The 22,830-nt window shown below is 37.0% G+C and overlaps 1 pseudogene across 1 annotated transcript; it reads left to right on the top strand.

The window, feature by feature from the left end:
• Positions 1-18,246: 18,246 nt before the first annotated feature.
• On the top strand, positions 18,247-19,871 carry LOC308640336 (TNF receptor-associated factor 4-like; annotated as a pseudogene). Its single transcript has 2 exons — positions 18,247-19,008; positions 19,237-19,871. The product of its transcript is annotated as a TNF receptor-associated factor 4-like (transcript).
• The last annotated feature ends 2,959 nt before the right edge of the window (positions 19,872-22,830 follow it).

Here is a 22,830-nt window from a genome sequence, read left to right as displayed (position 1 = left end):
TAGAACACTGGTAACCAGGCACACACATTCCAGAGAGGGTGCATTATTCATCTCATTTAAAGAGAGATGCACAAGATAAAGAGATGTTTTCATGGTGTATTCAAACCTTCCAGGGTTCTAGGCACAAAAATTTCCAGAGCACATTTGCATGTTGGCTCAGCCTTCACACCAGGACCTATGACTATTTATCAGAAGGCATTTATGGGTAAAAGAGAGCAGTTTAAAGATGACCAATCCAGGCAAGTCCTCATCTGGGATCACAGCTTGAAAGTTTTTTGACATTCCCCTTCTCTGTGTGTGTGTTGGGAGGAGGGAAGTAATTGAGGGGCACCTTCAATGGCAGAATTAGATTATATCAGGACATGGGTGGTAAGGTGGATATTTAAATATTGGATTCTAGTTTTTTTACTGAAATTACTATCCAAAGACCTTATTCTGTAATCCAGCATGTGGAGGTCTATGCATATATTCATCTATTTCTAATATGTGTATAAAAATTTTCAGTGGGAATGTCATCTTTGGAAACAGCCAGTATAATTATTGTCATACATATAAAACAAAATTTTTGCTGAGGTCGTTGTAGACCATAATAAAGCTACTTGTTAATTCTGTCTCCTGGGGAAAGAGGAAGTGCACCAGTGATATCTGTGGTGTAAGGTTAGCTAAGCCTTCTGGAGAATTGTCTCCTCAGGAGAAAAAAAAAGCTGGAGATGACCAGAATATGCAGAACAAATACCCAAGATGAGGAATCTCCTAAACTCTAAGAATTTTACCACTTGAATTATCTACATGCCCATTCCAAAAGAATTCTAGATTGTATTATTCTCCCTGACAACATACTACATGTAAATCTTCAGATTATATACATGGAGAAATTACAGAGAAATCATTTTCACTTTGTTGTCAGTGTTTGTTGGGCACTTATATTTCTTTTTTGTTGCTACTGTTTTTTTTTAACTACCTGCCCCAGGTAGCCCATGTACCAGTCAACTCCACTGGCCTTCTAGTCCTTTATGAGACTTATATATGAACATCCTTATTATGAAAGTTTTGACACAAAGAGAAGTGGGAGTTACACAAAAAAAAAGAGGTAAATGTAGTCTATATTGTTTTATGGATGTGCCATACCATAAAACAAGTCTCTATCACCCCATCTGGTAAGAAGCTGTGTCCTTGAATGCCTTTAGAATATGCTAGTAAAAATTTTATTTATTTATTTATGTATTTTTGCAGCAGGTCAGTCTTTCAATGCTGTTGGAATGTGATTTGATCCAATTGTACATTCATTCAACCAAGGGGCAGGGACAGTGTATGTGTATCCTAATGGGCTGCATCAGTGTCACAGGGATCTCATAAGACAATGAATAGATGGATTTACACAGATATTTATTTGAATTTTTGAATTTTTACATCAAGATACTTGCTGAAATGATTTTCTTTGAGACACACTGTTTGAGATGTAGATTGCCATCTTCTGTCTCCATGTTTGCAAGACATTTTCCTGGGCTTCTTTGTGTCCTTAGAAAGCAGGTTGCTTGCACCATTTGCATATTAAGTGAACAAATTAAAATTACCAATAATTTGAAAAGAATGTGCTCATTTAAGAGTCCTAACTCAGTCTTTATTAAAGAGCTATTTTGAGAAGAGCTTTGTTATTTTTCAGCCAGTGCCCATGTAAAATTATTCTTTGCAGTGATTGTTCTGTTCTTCAATAGAAGTTTAGGTGTCACTCTTACCTCTGAATTGTGACTAGCTTCTAGCATTAATTTGGCCAGGCCTGTTGTTTACTTGTACAGCTGTTGGCTTTCCCGTGTTTTTTTTTTTTTTATTGAGCTGTGTTTGATATTATTTTCTGTAATGATAAATCAGTAATCATTGCTTATTTCTCTTTATTCTTTAATCAATTTTACTTACTTTTGTCTAATTAGAGGTAATATATTACAGAATAGTCACTTTGTGATTGATTAAGCATTATTTCAAGGTTTTCTTGCCTATCTCACATTCAAGATATTTTTATAATGCCAGAGAGGTTCTATTTATTTCAAAATTTAAGTTGTTAACAAGAATAGTTGGTATACATTTTAAAAGATTGTATTTTTAATCTAAAGACAATATTCTGAATATAAAGTTTTAAAAATAAAAAATTTCAAAAAAATCATGAAAGGTTGGATTAAAATATATTTATACACCCAAGTGGCTTCACTTAGGTGAAGAATTTTTATGTAAGTGTAAGAAGATTTTGTTGTGTTTTGTTGTTGAAAGCAGATATTCCTAAGACAATTTTCTGAATAGATTTTATTAAAATTATGAAAGTAACTGTGGCATAAACTTTTTTTCTCCCCTAACGAATCACCAATGAAATCTCCTCTTTAAGCCCAGTTTGGTCATTTGTCCACCTTGGCCTCCAAATACTGTTTGAATCTAGAGTATTTTTAAGCTTATTTAGCAAATATTTCTATTTTGGTTATTGAAACAGGAAAACAAGCCTGAAATATATGTAAAAGTCATATTTAAAATTTCTAAAAGTACTAATTACCTTAGAAAATGTGATAACTGCTATAACTTTTTATTTTTATGAAAACTAATTTAGATATATACTTTATATCAAATTCAATCATAAGAGATTCCTTTTTTGTTTAGTTGAAACAAAAAGAAAGAAAGAAAGAAAGGAAGAAAGAAAAAGAAAGAAAGGAAGGAAGGAAGGAAGGAAGGAAGGAAGGAAGGAAGGAAGGAAGAAAAACTCAATATCTCATTGCCTTAGAAAATTGTTAGGCTGAGCAAAAGGCAGTGCAGAGTTTTATAGAAATGTTCTGGCAAATACCACTCAGAGTTACTATACTTATTTTGAGATGCAAATTGTGTGTGTGTGTGTGTGTGTGTGTGTGTGTGGATGGTTATGTATGCAGTTTATTTTGGACATTTAAAATTTGAAATATATATTGCTTAGTGAATGTTCAGAGAGTTGTATGTATTGAATCCAAAGTCAGCAAAGGTATCTAGGCTAATTTTGGCATGTTAATAAAATTTAAAGTTTTTTTTTTTTTTTTTTTTTACAAACCTTTAAAACATGTGAGGCAATAGGTACAGCTCAGAAACTCCCATTGCATCAGGTATGCTCTTATCTTAGAGTAACAGTGTTGGTTTTGGATATATTTTATAAAAATACTTTTTTTGGAGTACATAGGTAGTTGTATATCTGAACAATAGAAGAGACTCAGCAGTTGTAAGGGTTGCTATTTTGTTAGGAGAGAAAGGAAACAGTAAAATGGTTTCCCAAAAACATAAGTGCCTAATTTCTGAAAATTGTGAACGTGTTAGCTTACATGGAACAGGAGGATTAAAGTTGAAGAAGCAGTGATAAAATGACAAAGATGGAAAGAAGGGATGAATGGAAAAAGGGAGTCTTCAAGTTAATGCGGCAAGATTTAGTATGCTACCCTATATCAGGCACACACTCAAATGCTGGAATCTCTTTGTCTTAACATCTTATTCATAGGCTTTAGCCCTGAGAGTCACATTTCAATGTATATTATGTATATACAAAGAGGGAGAGGTCTAAATCTCTCAAGTTTTCTCTTCTCCCTCTGGAAAGAGAAAGGCTTAGCATTTCTTATGTATTGTGTGTAGGAGAGGTAGTAACTGAATCCTCAAACCCACCTTATAGCTGTTCTCATTTGCATTCTTGGCCTCTTACAACATTCCTGTCCTAAGATTTTGATTTTAATTAAAACTCTGAAGTAAGAGAAGAATCTTTTATTCTTTTTTAATGTCCTGGTTATTTTATATTGGAATAAATCTGTTTAAATCTGTAAGTATTTTCTAGTTTTTGTTTGTTTGCCCCACTCACATCTCATGGTACAGAAATTGAACCCAGGGAATTCTACATCTACATCCCTGATTTTTTTTTTTTTTTTATTTTGAGACAGAGTCTTACTAAGTTGCTGAGGCTGGCCTCAATTTTGTGATTCTCGTGCCTTTGCCTCCTGAGTCACTGGGTTTATAAATGTGTGACACCACACGTGGCACAGATATTTTTCTAATCTTACCTAGCCCATAAGCCTACGTTTTTACCCTCTAAAACATCTTTCTTTTTATAACTATATTTTGCCTGCTGATGTGTATAGCAGATATAAAGTACTGGTGCAACTGAATGAATGAAAAGATGTGAAAGAAAGTCAGGTACTGTCTGTAAACTTCATCAGAAGAAACAAAACTAAAAGAGTAACCAACCTCAAGACAAAAAGCGTTTAGAGCAGAAAAATATCCTGAACGAGCAAATGATATTTAGAAAAAAAAATGAGAATAAGATGTAAAAAAATGAGAATAAGTTTTAGGTAATCATGGATTATATTTTTCTGAGAATATAAAAAATGCATGTTTATTTCCTTGGTTTACTAAAATCAAATAGTTAATTTTCTATCATTACATATGAAAAAATGCAAAGAGAGTTTTATACAAAGATGTATAAAACCTTGTTTTACACATATAATCTTATTTTTAAATATAATTATTCTGTATGTGCTTTGCTTTATATTTTATACATTTCCTTCTCTTACTCTGACTATTAAATACAAAATTTGATGTCAAGTAATGCTTATCTTAACTCTGTTAGAAAATTTATGCAAACAGTTATCAGATTATAACACCAAAATTGGGTCTGAGCAATGGCAATCTTCTGCTTAATTTCAGATTTTTGTGTTTAAATAACATCCTGTAGCCTACATGACAGGAATCTGAAAGCATAAGTGTTCTTGCATGAGTTTTACTGGAATTGTGAATTATATATGCTAAATATATCAAACCTTCAGTCAGCATTGTGATAGATGGCTTGCCAGTGATGATCTGGACTTTGAAGTATGGGCATCCCAAGTGAATGGGAAACATTCTGATTCATAATTTTCCATGCTTAAGTACTTGAAAATCCATTAGCTTATTAACATTTTATTTCAGGAGAACCAAGAGAGATATGTTTAATTTAGCACAAGTCACAACTTAATGCTTGAATAAAGATCTGATTGTAATGATACAGTATATCTATATGTGTAAACTAAGTCATATTGTGTTGGAACGATAATAATAAAAATTCTAGAAGATATGGATTCCAGACCATCTTCCACTTGAGAAATTTATTTTTTTCCGTTGTCCCCATTTACTCATGTCAAAAATGAAGATGGTGTATTGAATACTTCTAAGATTCTTTCCAGTGTTAACATGCAACAATGCTGTTATGGATGTTGGGAGCTTATGAAAAGTTTAGCCTCTCCCTCTTTTTCCCTTCCTCTATGCAGTCTTTGAATAGTTACTGAATACTTACTTAGTGCCAGGTGATGTTCTGGTTTCTATGCAGAGAAAAAAATGATGGAAGGCTAAAATGAATTGTTGGTCATGAGAAAATAGGTTAATAATCAGGTTCCTTTAAGGTGAGGATGAAGGCTCAGAGGACATGAGCAGGATGTAATGGAAAAGAGCACCGAGCTGGGTGAGAATCCTTTAAATTAAGTGTAAATGATAGCCTCTTTGTAGAAGTGACATTTTAAAACTATTTTATGAATTTATAATTAATGTGTAACAAAATGCACAAATTTCAAGCATGCAGGTTGATGGATTTTAACAACTGTATGCATAGAAGAACTCACTATGCTAGTGGTAAGAGTTTTCTCTACATTTCCTCCTGCAATTACCTGCCAATTATCTATTTTTTTACCTAGGTTAGCAATTGTTACCTATCCTAAAATTAATACTATTGGAATCATTGAATATGAAATCCTTTATGTCTAACTTTACTCAGTCAACATAATTTATGAGATATTCCTAACATGATACTTAATAATAACAATAATTAACAATTTTTGAGTGCCAGGCACTGTTTTCAGTGTTTTGAAGATAATGATTTGTTTAATCATTACCACAGCCCAGTTAGTCAGTGCTGATTCTCACATTACTGGTGAGAAGAAAGGCAAACAGTCTGACAGCAAGAGTGCACTTGGATTCCTGAGAATACACTTGACCCTCTGTGCTGTTCTGGCTATTAGAGTGATATTCAAGGGTGAAAAAAAGTTAGCAGTGCAGATCCCAGTGAAGGCATGTCCTAGGTAGAGGATAAAGGCAGGTAGGTTCAGGAAAAAGCTGCATGTATTTGCAAAACTGAAGAATCTATGGCCAGACAATTGTGTTCATACTGGACAAATGGGTGGAAAAAGAGATTAGAGTCCCTGTAGGCCCCAGAATCTAGAAAGGAATATTGATTTTATTTTTTTTAAATCTAGAACTTTTTGAAAGATTGTTGTTTTTATTTTGTTTTTTAAAAAATAATAATGTGGAAAAATATCTATATAACATGAAATTTACCATTTCAACATGTGTAGTTAAAAGAGGATTAAATACACTCATTGTCTGGCAGTTATTACTAATATCCATCTCCATAACATTGAGAAATTAAGCTCTATACTCATTAAACATTAATTCTTTGTTCCTTTTTCTCATCAACCCTTGGAAACCATCATTCTATTTTCTGAATATGAATTTTCTGCTCTATGGTCCTCATTTACATAGATTCTACAGTATTTTTCAATTTTGTCACAATTTTCATTTTTAATTAAATAGTGTTTGGAGATAATTTTCAATTCACATGCACTGTCAGAAAGTAAATCAGGGTGATGCTATGTCTCCTTTAGCCAGTTTTTGTACATCTTAAAAAATGACCACAGTGTCACAATCAGGATACTTACAATGATACAAATAAGATACAGAGTATTTTTTTCATACAATGATCTGCCACATTTTTTAATGGCTGCAATTATTTTTTTCTCTTGCCTCAACCCCTATCTAAATCCTGGCAATCGCTAATCTGCTATTTCTTTGTATAATTTTGTCATTTCAAGAAATTTTATGTGAAAAATCCTGCAGTGGGTAGTTTTTTGAAGTTGAATTTTGTATTCAGCATAATTCTCTTGTTTGTCACACAAGTAAAAAAAGGTCTTCATTCATTTAATAAATCATTTAAGGGCTGGAGTTGTAGCTCAGATGGAGAGTGCATGTCTACCATATGTGAACTGGGTTCAATCATCAGCACCACATAAAAACAAATAAAATAAAGGTATTGTGTCCATTTGTGATTTAAAAAAGTCACTTGAGTGAAAAAAGCATACAATATGCAGCTAAAATAAGAACTGTTATTCTGGTAGATGTGGGGAAAATACTCAGACTAAAGCACTGAAATAGAAATATTAAAACTATGAAAGAAAAAATAAGAGGATAGGAAGTTAATCAGTAGACATGTCAGAAAATTTTCAGAAAAAAAAATGGAGAGAATTGGGATTAGATAATGTTGAAAGAGAAAATTGCTATAATATTTCCTAAAATGATGAATCTTTGGAGTCAAGAAGCAGGAAAAAAAATTGAAAGCCATATATACTACAGTTTAACTATAGAATTTCAAGAACAATGAAGATCTTTTTTGGGGGGAGGTGGGTACTGGGTATTGAACTCAGGGGCACTCAAACACTGAGTAACACCCCAACCCCATTTTGTATCTTATTTAGAGACAGGGTCTCAATGAGTTGCTTAGATTCTCGCTTTTGCTGAAAATGGCTTTGAACTTCTATCCTTGGGCCTAAGCCTCCTGAGCTGCTTGGATTACAGTCTTTCACCAGCATTCCAAGTAAGAAGATATCTTTTTACTACATACATTCTAGTTATAGATGTACACAACACTTATATTTTAATTATTTATTATTATGTGGTGCTGAGGATTGAACCCAGTGCCTAACACTTGCTAGGAAATCCCTCTACTACTTAGCTACATCTCCAGTCCAACAAAGATGATCTTAAAAACAGCACACAAAAAACAACAATGAGAAAATAACAGACAGCAATAGTGGGCAAGGTAATGTAATAATACCTTCAGGAAACCATGGAATGTAACTGTAAGAATGGAATTTTGTATCCTACTAAACCAACATTCAAAAGTAGAGAGAAGGTGAATATATTTTCATATAAGACTGAAAATTTTTATTTCTAAGCAGGTTACTGAAAAATTGAGGTTGAGGAAACATACTGAATTTAGAATATAATACAGTGTTAGAAATGATGGTCTTCATTTAATTTCTGTAGTTACAAAAGTTTTACTAATTTAAAATATGTATATAAAAGATAGAGATAGAAAATTAAAGTAACTGTTTCGCACTCTTGTGAATGGTTGCAGAGTATAATGTAGTGTCCATAGTGGGTACAAAAAGGTGAGGGTAGTGATTATCCCTTAAGTTGAGGGATATCAATGATTTTTGTATGCCAATGAAAATTATCTGATGGAGATTCAAAAGAGTGTGAATACATAGGAGGAGCAAAATTCTTTTGAAGGGGATGTGGGGTAGGGACTAGGCCATTCCCAGAAGAGGACCAGGATTTAACAGCTATGAAGTGTACAATCTCATAACTATATGTGGTCATGCTTTGAGGCACTTAATAAAGTCAGAGACACTTTCACTTGAACAGGTCAGAAACTAGAAAACAGGTATGGATGTATGTTGTTTGATAGAGGTACTCATGATAAATCAATGTGTTTTTTGTGTGAGCTTGAAGTCTCTCTGAATATTGCAAAGAGCTTTTGAGTTCTGGGCGACATGTGCCACTGGAAGAGAAGTGAAAGTGTTATAATCACTCAGAGTCTATAGTAAACAAGGGAACTCACTATTTTGAGGAAAATATTGAGTGCTGATGCAGTTACTGTGTGGGGGGATAAATTTTTTCCAGTGAAGTTGAGAGTTTCAGATGAAGGGGTTCAGGAACAAAATGTTAAGGGAGTTTGCAAGGGGGTTAAGTGTGTCAGTTGTCTCTGAGTTTTATAAGAGATGGAATGACAATTAGACAACTATGATACAGTTAGAAGACTGTAAACACCTGTGGATTGAATGAATAGTTATAGTGGACAAAGAGCAGAAAGTGGGTGTATAGGCCTAGTCTTCTTGTTCTCACCTAGACCACTCAACCATTCCCAAAAATTGGGCCTCTCCCCCCATTCAAAGAGCTCGGGTGATGGAATCCAGGAACACGGTAGAGTTGAATTTTTTGATGGATGAATTTCGACCCTTACAGAAGTAGAACAGTTGAATGCATGTGTATCAGAAAATAAATTTCAGCTCCATGTCCCTTCCTGAGGTTTCCCTGTGGGTTGTTCACTCTTTCCTCCTGCTGTTCTGGGATCATGTCTATAAACAGTCGATGTGCAGGCTGTTGCAAAGGTTGTGCTTTCCAGGAAAAATAGAGTAACTTGTGGGGTATTTGAAGTCTGGACTTCAGAATGAAACTTGAGAAGAATTGACAAATCTTAGTGAGTGACCATGGTAATAAGGTGCTTAGATAGTAAAGAGGAAAAAGTTAAGAGCAGTGGGAAGTCTAATGTACCTAAGCAAGTGTTAGAGTGAGTATAATAGTCAGTGGAAAGTGAAGATCAGGAGCTATAGAAAAATGGAATGGGAAGAGGAGCATTTGGAGCCTTGGAAGAAACAGCACTGAGAAGAAACTCAAGAATCCCTGGGCTTTAAGGTATCTGGGGCTTCTACAGAGGAAGGGGAAGAGGTTTGGCTAGTGCCTGCTCATTACATTGGTGGGAGCTTGATCTGGGTAGACAAGATGCTCTAAATGCCTCTTGAACTACCTCTGTGAGCATTTGATTCCATTCTCTGGCAGCTTGGAATGTCACCAAAGAGCAATGTGTCTAGGGGCACTCTAGCTTTATTTACAGAGCATGGAGAATGATGTATGGAGAGAGAGTAGTGATATTCACCACTAGGTGCCAAGCAAGAAAGGAATTTGACTACCAGAGTCCAAATTAGTGAAGTCTGTGCTGTATGCACCCCCCATAGACAAAAAAGAAAAAAATAACAACTAATATCTAGGCATGTAGACTAGACTTGAGGATGCTTTAGATGGGTTTCTGTGCATGGCTGTGCACATGTGTTCTGTGACTCATAGCAGACTGGGTGTGTAAAGGATATGCTTCAGCCTAGGGCACAGTCCCTCTGCCCCAGTGGCCTCAGCCCCTGTAAAATATCCTTAGTGCTTTTCCAAGTGTTGGTTTCTAAAGTGAAGAAAGTTCTTTTGGTTGTTTCTCTTGTGACCACATCCAGTCTGAACTAATGTTCTGAGAAAAAATCATGTCCCTGGGAGTGGGTAAGTAAAAGTTCGAAAGCATTATGTTGGTTCAAGCAATAGAATTCAGCATGTTGCCTCAGTTGACTGTTTTGTGATTTACACAGAATCCTACTGTGCATAATGAAAGCCTCAGTGACCAAGGTTATTCTGAGAACTTCATATTTTCTTTCATGTTTTCAGGAGGCGTGATAAGAGCTGCCTCACTGATTGTGTTAGACCAGGTCATGGGCACTGCCTGGCAGTAGGTGCATGGTTACGTTTGATGTCTGCATCACTGCTGAGTGCACCTGGAGTGATGGAGATCTCTAGAAATTTCTCTTGTTGACTGCAGGAAGCTGAAGCCATGATGCTACTGGTGATGTAGGGTAGGACAGGAACTCTTTCTGTGCAGAATGAACATCCCTAGAAGGGTGGATCCTTAGAAAAACTTGCTTCCATTTGAGTTGGCTATTTAGTGTTTAAATTTGATGACAAGTTTAATATCCTGGAAGCAGATGTGGGAAACATGAGGCCCATGCAAATGACTTGGAGGCAAACACTTTTCTTACCTGCCTGCAGGACTGCTCTCCAGTTTTCATGGTATAATATGAAAGAAAATAGCAGAAATCTTATGACAAAGATTCTGTGGATAACTAGATGGGGAAAGAAAGTAACTAGGTTATTTAAAGCCAAAGAATATGTTAGAGGTGGAGCTCTAACATTAAGTATTGTCCTCAGTGTTCAAATAGTATCTTTCTGGTAATTTTTGTGAATGCTTGTGACAGAATTTATCTCCACTTCCCCATGAGAGTGAAGATATGGCAGAAGGCACTTTACCCAGCGTCTGGAATTGTGATATCATACTCAGCCAGGTTCCAGGGGTGAATTCTAAGTTTTGCTTAGTTTCTTTTCTCTCTATGTGGAGTTCAGGGATAGTGAGTGGGCCTTCCAACCTTACAGGACTTTATATGTGTACATAATTATCAAATACTGGCACAGATTTAGGAGTCTTTAGTGGATTACTAAGTTTCACATCTGATTAATGTGAAATTATTTCTTATGAGGGCTCACTCTTTTTTGAAATCAGAGCTGAACAAAGCTTAGCTAGATCTAATGGCTAGAGTATTTGCTTTCAAATGACAGTCCCAAGTATCCCCTCATTATTCAGGCAGTAAATACCAGCTATGTACTAGGCTCTGCAGACAAAATGATCAATAATATGGCCTGACTCTTGAGGACTTGTGGTTCCATTAGTGTGATATAGCAGCTTCACAGCAGTTCATCTCATGTACCCTTTTTCAAAAATAATATCTTTATTAAGATGTACTCTACCCAAAATAAAATTCACTTGTGAAGTGCCCAGTTCTTGTTCTAGGCATTAGCATATCCACACTGTTGATCACCTATCACCACTGTCTATCAGAAATTCTTCTCTACCCCAAAACACAACCCTTTACTCAATTGTAACCATTCCCATTCTTACTTATTCTCTAGCTAAAGAAACCATGAATTTTTCTTTCTCATTTTTTTTTTACACTCAGAAGATTTAATACAGATGAACATACACTGCATGGCCTTTTAACACCATTTTTGGCCTTAATCAGCTCTTTTTCTTTTCTGTTATCTTTTGATGACCATCATTTTATACTTCACTGAGTCATTTTTTTTTTTGTACTTCTATGGCCTGTGTTCTGTGGAATAAAGGAAAGCCACACTTTTCCTCAACTAGTACTTATGAGAAGCCTCACTTTTGTCACATTCCACTGGTCCATGTTACTAAATTAATAGTCTGATAAAGGTAAAGTGACAAAAATGAGCAAAGCATAAACACATAAACATAATCAAATGATCAGAGAAGCCTTTTCCAAAGATAAGATATTTAAAACAAAATTTGAAGAAGGATCCAGTGACAAAAACCATTTGGGCTAGACACTTGGCACATCATTTGCAGAGGAGCTAAGTTGAGCATGTGTCTGGTGAATTTCAAGGCCTGAAACAAAGCCAGAGTGGCTGCAGTGCTGTGAGGAGGGTGGGCACAATTGAGAGAAACAGGCCCAGATTACCTGGGGCTTTGTCATTGAACACAGGTTTGGATTTTTTTTTCAGATGTAGGATAAGGTTTTAAAACAGTAGAGTACTATGATCTGATTTTTTAAGAAAAGCTGGCTGCTCTGTGGATAATGGGTAGCAAAGATCAAGGTGGAAACAAGTATTTGAGAAGATTTTGCAGAGATACTGGAAAGGGGCACTGGTAGCCTTGGACAAAACAGGACAGAAGAAATGAAGCAGATTGGACACATGAAAAAGCTATGTCAAGGAACATTTACCTGCCTATTGACTGTGCATCACATGTCACCAGCCACCCATTCACGGATCAACTAATGTTAGTCTGAAGACTGCTCACAGAAAGTAGTTGGATCATTGATCACTGCCCTCTGATGCCTGCTAGTCCATTGTCACAGTACCCACTCTTTTGTTTACACATGACCACAACCATCTTGGGATACCCACTAGAGACTACACATTTGCCATCAACACTGCCACCATCTTTAGGCATGGCCACCTCAGTTTGGGGACACTGGCCAGAAACTGAAAATATATTGACATGGGACTTGTGGGTCTGGTTGCATCTGAGGTCTTTCTGCTTGGTGTGCTAGTGGCCACCATCTGAATGCCTCTTTGCAGGGCCACTCTGTTGTGTAAGTGCGTCCCTCTGGCCTCTCTGAAAGGTGAAATGGCATTGAAATCTTAGAACTGCAGCAAAGCAGAGTCTGGGGAAGATGAAAAACAGGTTCATCTGATTGCAGCTCGGTTTGTGTGGACCAGTATGAATCTGTCAAGCTGTGGAGAGCCAGAGACTAGGGGCAGTTCCTCAAGGGAGCTCAGGTTGGAGAAACTAGAGAAACTCAGGCTCTCCCCAGGTCAGTGAGTCTTAAGCTGCATGGGGAGAAAAAGGGCTGTCTACAATGGGTGAGAAGACTTGAAGAGGGAGTAGGAGCATCTTGCTATCTGCTCACATACCCTACTTGTCTGGCACCCACCAGAATGGAGCTACCATCAAACTTCAGACAATTCTATCTATCGGTGGATAAGGAATGTTCAGAAAAATTTAGAAAGCCAATAAAAGGTAACATTTAATATCCAATTGATATTTTCCTTCTTTCCCCCTCTCTCTCATATCTCTATGTTCTTTGAATGCAAATTTTTTTATTTATCAATTTATTGATGAATTGGATGTTTTAATAATATAGTAAAGATTTGCTGTCTATCTATATCTATCTATATCTATCATCTATCTATCTATCTATCATCTATCTATCTATCTATATCTATCTATATCTATCTATATCTACATCTATATCTATATCTATATATATATTTTTTTCTCACCTCTTTGTCTCCATGTATTCTCTTTCTCTCTTCTGTCATACTAAAACAAACCTCTAGTAACTCTTTTCTCACTCTTACTGTAAATTTTTATCTCTATATTCTCTCCTTCTCCCTGAAAAACCACACATCTTACATTACTTCTGTTACCTCATTGCCCATAATTAGAAATTGTGAACCCTTTTAGAAAACTTACTATTTTTTTGTAGATAACAATTTAACTCATTATTTCAGTTTATTGTGACAAAACTGAAGCTACTTTAATAGGAGCTACTAGAATTAAAGTTGTATTGTTTGCATTGGGTGCTATTAATCTTGGTCTCTCCTTTGAAGGTGAGGTACTGGGAGACTTCAGGGATGCTATAAGATGACAGGGTAGAAACTACTGCCTCAGAGTTATACTGCTAGGTGGGAAAAAAAAACAGAAACAACATGAAAATCAAGGAATGAACGTGCCTCAAAAAACCAACATGTTCCAACAGTGGAATCCATAAATGACAGAGTAGAAGAAATGTCAGACAAGGAATTTAGAAGATACATACTTAGGCTGAAATTTAAAATGAAGGATGATATAGTATAGGAAATACAAGAAGTAAAATATCACTTCAATAAAGAGGCAGAGATTATGAAAAGAAATCAAGTAGAATTCCTCAAATGAAGAAAACAATAAACCAAATTAAAATTTCAGTGAAAAATATCACCAACAGACTAGACTGCTTAGAAGGAAAAAAAAAAACATCAGGTAATGAGACAAAGTATATACTCTTGAAAAATAAAGTTAACCACACCAAGAAGATGGTAAGAAATCATTAACAGATTTCTAAGAAATATGAAATAACATGAAAAGACCAAATTTAAGATTTATTAAAACAGAGGAAGGCTCGAAGTTGCAAACTAAATTAATTCAGAAACTTTTTAAAAAATAATGTCAGAAAAAATTTTCAAATCTAAATAATGAAATGGAGAATTAACTACAAGTGGCTTACAAGACCCCCACTGTTCAAAATTACAGCAAAACCACATCAAGACACATTATAATAAGAGTGAATAATAAACAGAATAAGAATAGAATTTTTTAAAGAGAGAGAGAGAGAAAAAGAGAGAGAGAGAGAATTTTTAATATTTATATTTTAGTTCTCAGGGAACACAACATCTTTGTTGGTATGTGGTGCTGAGGATCGAACCCGGGCCGCACGCATGCCAGGTGAGCGTACTACCGCTTGAGCCACATCCCCAGCCCAAGAATAGAATTTTAAAGCCTGAAAAAATACATATGGTTGGGGACCAATTCAGTTTTCAGCTGATTTCTCAACTCAGACTCTCAATGCCAGGAGGTCCTGGAATAACATATATCATGCTCTAAAAGAAAGTGGATTCCAACCAACATTTTTATATATAGCAAAATTAAGCTTCAGATTTAAAAATGCAGGCTCTGATAATCTGCCATATTTGGAGAAGGACACAGATAAGGTACCACAAGATTGCAGATGGGGAGGAGGTATTAGGAGAGCTTGGTAGCATTCAGCCACCAGAAAGCATCCTTTTCAGATGATTCCACCCTTGCTTAGGAGTCTTGACTCAATAAGGAGTAAATTCAGTACAAAATCAGTAAATAAGAGATCCACAAAGCAGAGGCAGAGAATGGAAGGCATTAGGTAGAAAAGTGAGAAGCAGAGAGCAAGGCATGGGCGAGCCTGACTTTATACTTTTCCTCATATTTGAATAAAATCTGTTTATAACAAAATTAGCTCAACATCTTTGTTGATAAAAGTTCAGCTCCATTCTCACCACAATTATTAATTGGAAAGCCTCCTGGGAAAAATGTCCTGTGAAAAGATTAGAAAATTTTGGATTTGACAACCCTAGCGGCACTAGTTCATCCTTTACCCAGTATAATTATCCTTCATGATTTAGTGCTTAGTTTTTGTGCCTGCTCACAAAATTATACTGTTTTACCTTGAATGATTATAAATTAGGAGACATTCTTATAACTTATTTATCTTTGAGAGCATGAATCTTTCCTTCAGTCTAGACTTGCACACTCATTATTAGAATAGGTAAATTATTCAATTTGAGAGAAAAAATTATGTCCTCTGGTGTATATTTTTATAATTGGAGCCTACAACTTAATGCATGAAGTCATTTTTAGAATTCTTTTGGTGAGTATTTTTTGGTATTCAGAATTTCACCTTTATGAAGTCTGTGTCCATGGTCTTTTTAAACCCTATCTTTCATTCTATGAAACCATTGATATACCATTGTTGCCTAATTTAGTACTCTTTATTATCATTTCCCACTGATTTTTAGAATTTGATATTATATCCAAAAATCTACATCATGCCAAGAACTTTGGAAAATTAATTCACTCCAGATAATTTTATTAACATTTTTCTTAATTTCAGTCTGGTTTGAAGCTACTATATTTGGACTGAATTTACTTAGTCATATTTTTGCTAAATTTAAGAATTTTGTCTGTAGAAATGAATGTGAAAAAGTACTTGTGTCAATTCAATTTGAAGTGAAAGGAGGCATTGGCAACCTGCCTTTGAATGATCTCTAATCCTTGGTTGTGAGTGGACTATCTAGTTATTTAGTGCTTAGCCTTCAACTACTAGACTGTTTATGAATTTGAAGAAATTGTAAATGCCCTGGGTACAAAGAAATAATTTCTTTGATCTTGTGATGAAATAAAGAATATTTGCAGTCATGTAATTTCTAAAAATTATCTAGTAATTAAAAATAAAAAACTATTTCTGAATTCTTCATCAAAAACCATCCTTTATTTACTACAACTTTGTGTTATTACTATGCTTCTTAATGTCTTTAGGAATATATAATAGTTAAACCTTGGAAAGAGGCAATACAAAATGGTAGGTAAGAATTTGGACTTAGAAATCTGACTGACTGTCTTGGTTAAAGTCCTGGCTCTAACACAGCACATCCATATAGTCTTGGGCACACTAATCAACCTCTCAGGATTTTTGTTTCCTTTATAGTAAAGATAGCATAATAATGCCTGCATCAGGATTGCTATTGGATAACCTGTTCAAAAATGTGTATAAATGTGTAAATCTTTGGACCTGAAGTAATACCTAGGTCATAGAAAGACCATCCTAACTTTTCTTTCTTTCTTTCTTTCTTTCTTTCTTTCTTTCTTTCTTTCTTGCTTACTTTCTATCTTTCTTCATTTTTTATTATTACAGGAGGTTTCTCTTATTCCGTTTCCTCTCCATAATTTTAGTTACTAGGTCAGCTGCAGTCCTAAATTGTTGCATGGAAAATTCCAGAAATAAAGAATTCATGAGTTTTAAATATGTGCTATTCTGAGTACAGTGATGAAATGTTGTTTCTTCCCATTGAGGACATAATGATGATTTTGTCAAGTGTTTTCATGTTTTATACACAATCTGGGTGTTATCAGGTTGTTGCAATAATATTTTGTGCTCAAATAAGCCTATTTTACTTAATAATTGCCCCCAAAGCATATGCACAGTGATGCAAAGGAGTTATCAGGGCATAAAACATGAAGAACAGATTAACTTCTGTACTCTGTGGCAGCATGAAAGGTACCTAAAATAATCCTTTTTTGTGCATGGAGGTTTATAGTTTTCATGGTTTCAGACATCTGTTGGGAGGTATTGAAGCAGGTATTACTTTTTGGAATGATTTCAAGACAGAAAGAGGCAGTGGTGGAATTTTTTTGTTGGGGTTAGTTCAAATTAGTACGAGCAAAATTTTGCATTTCTGATTATTCTCATGTGACTGGAGAAATGAAAATTATTTTTTAATGTTTTTTTAACAACAGTTCAAATTCATAATAGCAGTAGGTAAAAAAAAACTGATGAAGTAGTAGTGAAATAAGCATTTTGAGCTGAGTTTAAGTTATGCAGTTTTAAAGGTACTCTCCAAATTTCTCAGTGCTTTTAAAATGATATTGTTCTTGGTTACAGAAAATTCTTGGTTTGATTCTTGGTATGAAACTGAAAGTGAAAAGCATATCTTCTCTTTGCTTTCTTTTCTCACCTTCCACATTAACCCTGAAAGGAAAACCCATCCTGTGGACAACCCTTCAAAGATGCTGTTAGTCATTCAAGACCCTGTTTTAGCAGACAGAGAAGGTACTGGAGATCCGGACCTTCTTTTTTATTATTCTGAGAAAGGGTCCCACACTCACAGTCTAAGTCAGAGAAGGAGGTGCACAGCAGCAATGACAGATATTTTGCCCTCTGAATCCTTCAAATGTGTCTCATTTTACATGGTAAATCTATGTACTGTATCTGAAAGTGTGTGTGTCTGCACATATGTGCATGTGTGTACCAGAAAACCAGTATTCATATTTTATTTTCTTTTGACCTTTGATAATTAGATTCGATAATTTCAATTTGATAATTAAATAATTAATTTGTATAATTTTCATATATTATAATATTTTTATTTTTTATTATTTGTTCATGAAAATACAATGATCTTGACATATCATTCATTTGAATCAAATGGGGTATAATTTCTCATTTTTCCAAGTACACAGGTTGCAGAATCACATTGGTTATAGAGCCACGTATATACATACAGCGATACTAGTGTCTATTTTATTCTGCTGCCCTACCTATCCCCCCTTTCCTGCCCCTCCCTTACCATCACCTCTATCAGCCCAATCTAATGTGCACATTTCTTTTTTTTCTCACATCATCATACATGTATTTTGCCCTTGCCCGCCACTCTCCCGCCATGTGCAGCTTCCACTACAAATTCTTGGAGAAGCCCAAGCGCCAGCTGCTGTGCCCTATGTGCAGGATACCCATGCCTGAGCCCCTGCAGGATTCTACCTATGGCCACCGCTTCTGCGACACCTGCCTGCAGGAGTTCCTCAGTGAAGGAGTCTTCAAATGGCCTGAGGACCAACTTCCACTGGACTATGCCAAGATCTACCCAGACCCAGACCTGGAGGTCCAGATGCTAGGCCTGCCCATCTGTTGCATCCACAGTGAGGAGGGCTGCTGCTGGGGTGGGCCACTTCATCATTTACAGAGACACCTGAATACCTGCAGCTTCAATGTAGTTCCCTGCCCCAATCGCTGTCCTGGCAAGCTGAGTCACCTTGATCTGCCTGCAAACTTGCAACACGACTGCCCCAAGCGGCGCCTCAAGTGCGAGTTCTGTGTCTTTGACTTCAGTGGGGAAGCCTTTGAGAGCCATGAGGGTATGTGCCCCCAAGAGAGTGCATACTGTGAGAACAAGCATGATGAGGTGACTACTGGCCCAGCATGCAACTTCTGAGTGTCCAAAGTGCACCCAGCCTTGTACCTATTGCACAAAGGAAGTCAATAGGTACAGAGTCACCAGTACCAGTGCCCAAGGCTGCCTGTGCCCTACCCTAACCAGTGCGGCATGGGCACCAGGGCTCAGGAGGATCTGCCAAATCATCTGATGGACAGCAGCAGGACTGCCTTGGTGCTATACCCGTTCAAAGACTCTGGTTGCATGCACAGGGTCAGATGCCCCTTCTTCCTGTGAACCCCTCTTTAGCCCATGAAGTCCTAAATGAAGGCTAGGGTTCCTGGCAGTTTAGTTCTTTGAGGTCCTTCCCCCTGCTGTCCAGCTGCAGGTGCTTCCTAGCACCCTGTCTTCCTCATGCACAGTTGGGTGCCTGCTACCCCTGTGTCTTCCTCTTTTGGTAACAGTCCTCCCTTCCCTAATTGCCTGGGGCTTTGCCAACAGTGCCCTAAGCTGCCAATGGTGCAGCATGTGGAGGAGAGTGTGAAGCCACCTCTGGCTATGATGTGTGCCCTGGTGAGCTGGCAGTGGCAGGAGCTGCAGGAGCTGCAGGAGTGCATGGAAAGCTGGAGGAACTATCAGTAATCAGTGATGGATTTCTCATCTGGAAGATTGGCAGCTATGGGCAGAGGCTACAAGACACCAAGCCCAACCTTGAGTGCTTCAGCCCAGCCTTCAAAACACATAAGTATGGTTACAAACTACAGGTATCTGCATTCCTCATTGGCAACGGCAGTGGTGAGGGCACATATCTCTCTCTGTACATTCATGTGCTACTAGGCACATTTGACAGTCTCCTTGAGTGGCATTTTGCCCGTCGTGTCACGTTCTCCCTGCTAGATCAGAGCAACCCAGGGCTTGCTAAGCCATAGCCTTTCATTGAGAGTTTCCACTCTGACTCAAACTGGAAAAATTTCCAAAATCCAGGCAGGTGGTGAAGCTCCTAGGATGAGAGTTCTCTGGGCTTTGGATATCCCAAGTTCATCTCCCCCCAGGATATCCAAAAGGGAAACTATGTGCAATGTGATGCACTTTTCATCTGTGCCTCTGTTGAACTGCCCAGGAAGATCCTCAGCTGAGTGCAGAGGTTGCAGGCTCAAGGGGAGAAGCGGGTATGGATGGGACATGACTTATCAGGCTACTGGTTGAACCTGGAGAGGGGGCTGGACCCCCTTTCAGCTGTTTATGCTGCCGGGGTTGTTACCCTGTTCTCCCCCTACCACCACCACCCACAGGTGCCTCCAATTGATGCTTCAGCCCTGGCCCATGCTGGAAGCAGGTCTATGGGATTCAAGGGCTGGAAACAAATGATCCTAGGACCTGTCTCCCCTCCTGGGCAGGGCAGGTATGCCTTGGTGCCAGCCACATTCTACCTGGACTGAGGTACTTGCTCATGTGCTATGTCCCAAGAGCCATAGGGGGAAGGGTGGGGAAGGGAGGTGTAGTTTAAAAAATCTGTCTTGAGATTGATTTTCTTTCCCCACCTGTGTCCCTTCTGGTTATTTATTTCCTTAGCACCAGGAAGGCACAAATGGGAGCTCTGATTTTTAATAAATTCTGAATTGTATTTATTAACTTGGTTCTGGCCTGTCTCCTCCGAGTTAGTTAAGGGCCTGGGAGGTTGGGGCTAACTATGCAAATGACCACTGAGAGAAGAAGTGCTGCCACTATGACCCCAAGATCAGCTGCCCTGCTGTGTCGCCGTCTGGTGGGCACCAGGGGGAACCACAGCAGGCATTGGAAGAGACCTGTTGCTCTCTCTTTGTGGTTAAATGGGAAAGGTTAAGCCTTAGGATAAGGCTGGAATCCCCAGTTCTTTACTCACCAAAAATTGAATACCATGTCATAAGTAAGCCCCAGCCCCAGGTCTCTGGTTTTTGGGATTGAACCCAGGGACACTTCATTAATAAGCTACATCTGCAACCCTTTTTTATTCACAGGGGTCTCAGTTGCTGAGGCTGGCCTTGAACTGTGATCTTCTGCCTCCTGAGTTGTATCATCAAGCCAGGCTCCTGCTGACAACTGCCATTTATTTAGTACTTTCTGGTTACAGACACTGCCATGAACTTAATGCAAAATATTTCTTTCAATATAGCTGTCAAGTTAAATTAACTTTTACATCATAGTTAAAGGACCTGTCTTAAATGGGCCTTATTGAAGTTAATGAGACAATACATGTTTCTGACACTTATTCTAAGTGCTTGACAAATGTTAACCTAACTAAAGCAAGCCTACACATGGGGACTGAATGGAGGGGTCTTCAATGTACAAGGCGAGCTAGGGTTGTGGCTCAGTCATAGAGTGCTTGTGTAAGACAGTGGGTGTAGAGCACTTGTGTGAGACACTGGACTCGATCCTCAGCAACATAAAGAAAACAAAGGTCTACAACTAAAAGAAAAAAAAACAGACACAAGACACTTCAACTTTTTTGTCTATCCTTCATATAGGCCTCAGTGGCCACCTGCAGTGACCCATACTTTACCAGCAAGGAACATTAGTGAATTATCAGTACTCTTTCAGCTGGTCTAGGACAGGGCTGAATTTCTCTTTTTCCCCTGGTGCTGGGTATCTTTGTGCATACTATCTATATGATCTACTGAGCTACAATTCCAGGCCCAATATTTTTTTTAAAACTCTAGAAATATCTGGAAATGTAGCTCCAATTCTGGCAGTACTATTGGGCTTGCATTTGGCAAGTTTCTTAGCTATATGGGAATGAATTCTGCTCAATTCTAGATTTTGTTGAAATGATTAAATTAATTAATAAAATAAAATAAAACACTGAGTGTGATAACACATCTTAAGTTTATTTTATTCTAATATTTCTAAAAACTTGCCAAGATGCAGAAAGAATCTTCCTGCCATACTCACACTCTACCTGTTTACCTCAATTTTACTCATAATTAGATTTAGATTTTTATTACCAGCAGATAAATGCTGAAATATTTGACTCCCAAATTAACTAGAATGCTGCTGTGGATTGCACATAGGGATCCATGTTCCAAAAAACCTGTCAATATATTTGGTGGTAATTAAAATTATATCAATGGATTTTCCAAAATATTTCTTCAGAGGACCATATCATGAAGATTTTAGGCTGTGTGGACCAGAAGTTCGCTGCAATCATAGCCTAAAACTGCACTATATAGTAACTTAATTCATGATGGCATTCCAATAAAACTATATATTTCAGGAGAAGGGGGTGTAACATATTTGCCCAGTATGTATAAAGCCTGAGGTCAAATATCAACACTTCATAACAAAACAACAGAAGCACTTGATTTGCTAAAACATACTACATGCTGGATTTTATCTTGATCTGATGGTCCATCATGGTGCTAGTGCATTGAAACTTCAGTGGTACCCTGCATGCATGTCATTTTCTTTTCTATACACAACACACTTCATATGGACCACACCATTTTTCTACACAGAGTTTCTGTACAATTCAGTTTATAAAATAATAATATTTTCTGAATATGCCCTCATATGTTTTGTTATTGAATTCACTATTTCAATATGAATAAGTACTTTGAACATCTTTTTATGGACAGAATGCATTTATTTTATTTATTTATTTTTATGTGGTGCTGAGGATCAAACCCAGTGCCTCACAGGTGCTAGGCAAGCACTCTGCCACTGAGATACAACCTCAGCCCTGAACATCTCAAGTTCTAGATAATTATATAAGTCTAGATATACTGGCCATTTGAAATTCTATTACTTGTGAGTCTTTATGATGAAACAATTCTGTAAGATAATTTAATTATATAAGATAATATTTTCATGTTATACATTGTAATAATAACAAAAGTAATCCTATAAAACATGGAATAAGTTTTAATTCAAATAAATTTTGTGGCATGTTGGGAATAAATACCTGTGTCTTGGATAAGATGTAGTAATAGATTTGAAAATGCCTTCCTCTAGCACTTACCCTGGAGCCTTCTCTGTTTCCTCTCTATCCAGATTTGGAGTGGAGGCTTTCAGGATGGGGTTATATAGTACCAATAGCTTTAGCTCATCACAGTAGACTGG

This window comes from Spermophilus citellus, assembly GCF_964194105.1.
Source record: "Spermophilus citellus genome assembly, contig: SCAFFOLD_325, whole genome shotgun sequence".
NCBI lineage: Eukaryota > Metazoa > Chordata > Mammalia > Rodentia > Sciuridae > Spermophilus > Spermophilus citellus.
This window is presented reverse-complemented; position numbering and strand designations above follow the sequence as displayed.